This window comes from Bison bison, unplaced genomic scaffold, assembly GCF_000754665.1.
Source record: "Bison bison bison isolate TAMUID 2011002044 unplaced genomic scaffold, Bison_UMD1.0 scf7180017864247, whole genome shotgun sequence".
Classification (NCBI taxonomy): Eukaryota; Metazoa; Chordata; class Mammalia; order Artiodactyla; family Bovidae; genus Bison; species Bison bison.
In genome coordinates this window covers 20664-23242 of record NW_011494819.1, presented here as the reverse complement: position 1 = coordinate 23242, position 2579 = coordinate 20664, and the positions used below count along the sequence as shown (strand labels likewise).

The window sequence follows — 2579 nt, the reverse complement described above, 5'->3', positions numbered from 1 at the left end:
TGGCTGCTGGATTACCAGGGAAGTCCCTGGTAAGGTGTCTTTAGATTAGGTAAGGAAGCTGGGAGTGGAGGTTGTGTTTCAGCCTGCACCTCTCAGCAAGTGGAATTGAAAGGGCGAGAGGGAGGGTGTGAGGTGAGTGCTCAGCAAGCTCGCCGCTGTGTGGGTGCGTGTGGAGAGTGGGGCCTCAGAGTCTGGAGTCATGACAGCTGCTGCACTGTTTGAGTCCTAGTTTCCAAGAAACACAGGAGGCATTCTCTGCTTCTTTGCTTTTTAATTGTTATTTTTGCTTAGTACCAAACATGGAATTTAGAAATTCACAGAAAACCCTAAGAAACAAAGACATACCAGCATGGAAATGTAACGATAACAATAATGACAAAGCTATAACAAACGAGAGGCGAGTTATCTGAATCTTGAAGGCGACAATGGACCCGCCACACTTTCGGTCTGTGATTCAAGGCTGAGTCTCTCCTCTGTCCCGCCACCTCTTCAGAAAGGGCTCTGCAAGCCCATGACAGTGATTGCAGCAGGGAAAGGCAGAAGAACCCCTTCAGGATGGCCCCTCACTCTATGGGGCCAGTGTTTACAAGGCTGCTGTGTCCAGTGCAATCTATTTACCAGCTAAGAGTGGGGGCTTTATACAGTTGAAAGAGGGCAGACGTTCTGTAGCACTTTTCCCAGGAAACTCTCCACGTATCTGTAAAGTTTAAAGAAACAGAAGAAGGACATCAACCACGAGTCTCACCCTGGGCAATCCCATCCCCACATCTGCTCCTTGCCCAAGGCGGGCTCCCCTAAACTGCATCCCTAGGTCTGGGTGTTCCACTGCCCCTTGTGGAATGGAGTATTTCCTCCCACATCAATAAGCAAGGATGTCACAGTCATCAGTGACTCCAGCCTTCCAGGGCACTCAAGAAGGAGAAGAATGCCTGGCAGACACCAGGGGAAGCCTACAGGGAGCCCTGAGGCACTCAGGATGTGAAAACACAGGATACAGGCCCCAGATATCTGAGACACATATGAAAGCAGTGATCTCAGTAAGCCCGGACTCTTACATCTTTCCATACACAGAAACAATAGAATGGGAAAGACCAGAGATCTCTTCAAAATAATTAGAGATACCAAGGGAACATTTCATGCAAAGATGGGCACAATAAAGGACAGAAATGGTATGGACCTAACAAGCAGAAGATATTGAGAAAAGGTGGCAAGAATACACAGAAGAACTATATAAAAAAGATCTTAATGACCCAGATAACCACAATGGTGTGATCACTCACCTAGAGCCAGACATTCTGGAGTCCGAAGTCAAATGGGCCTTAGGAAGCATCACTACAAACAAAGCTAGTGGAGGTGATGGAGTTCCAGTTGAGCTATTTCAAATCCTGAAAGATGATGCTGTGAAATTGAGGCACTCAATATGCCAGCAAATTTGGAAAACAGCAGTGGCCACAGGACTGAAAAGGGTCAGTTTCATCCTGATCCCAAAGAAAGGCAATGCCAAAGAATCCTCAAACTACTGCACAATTGCACTCATCTCACATGCTAGCAAAGTAATGCTCAAAATTCTCCAAGCAAGGCTTCAACAGTATGAGAACCAAGAGCTTCCAGATGTTGAAGCTGAATTTAGAAAAGGCAGAGGAACCAGAGATCAAATTGCCAACATCCGTTGGATCATAGAAAAGCAAGAGAATTCCAGAAAAACATCTACTTCTGCTTCATTGACTACACTAAAGCCTTTTATTGTGTGGATCACAACAAACTGTGGGAAATTCTTAGAGATGGGAATACCAGACCACTTTACCTGACTCCTGAGAAACCTGTATGCAGGTCAAGAAGCCACAGTTAGAATGGGACATAGAACAACAGACTGGTTCCAAATAGGGAAAGGAGTACATCAAGGCTGTATATTGTCACCCTGCTTATTTAACTTATACGTTGAGTACATCATGCAAAATACTGGGCTGGATGAAGCACAAGCTGGAATCAAGATTGCAGGGAGAAATATCAGGAACCTCAGATATGCAGATGACACCACCCTTATGGCAGAAAGTGAAGAGGAACTAATGAGCTTCTTGATGGAAGTGAAAGAGGAGAGTGAAAAAGTTGGCTTAAAATTTGACATTCAAAAAACGAAGATTATGGCATCTGGTCCCATCACTTCATGGTAAATAGATGTGGAAACAATGGAAACAATAAGCGACTTTATTTTCTTGGGTTCCAAAATCACTGCAGATGGTGACTGCAGCCATGAAATTAAAAGTCGCTTGCTCCTTGGAAGAAAAGCTATGACCAACCTAGACAGCATATTAAAAAGTAGAGACATTACTTTGCTAACAAAGGTCAGTATCATCAAAGCTATGGTTTTTTCCAGTAGTCACATGTGGATATGAGCGTTGGACCATAAAGAAGGCTGAGCGCCAAAGGATTGATGCCTTTGAACTGTGGTGTTGGAGAGGACTCCTGAGAGTCCCTTGGACAGCAAGGAGATCAAACCAGTCAATCCTAAAGGAAATCAGTCCTGAATATTCATTGGAAGGACTGATGCTGAAGCTCCAATACTTTGGCCACCCGATGCA

General features: G+C 44.7%; 1 protein-coding gene across 1 annotated transcript in view; it reads right to left on the bottom strand.

The window, feature by feature from the left end:
• Nucleotides 1-254: 254 nt before the first annotated feature.
• HMGCS2 (3-hydroxy-3-methylglutaryl-CoA synthase 2 (mitochondrial)) overlaps nt 255-2579 on the bottom strand; it is a gene marked incomplete at its 5' end in the record, with an annotated part of 18876 nt that continues 16551 nt past the window's right edge. Inside the window, one exon of the mRNA XM_010847222.1 lies at nt 255-697. The remainder of the gene's footprint in view (nt 698-2579) is intronic.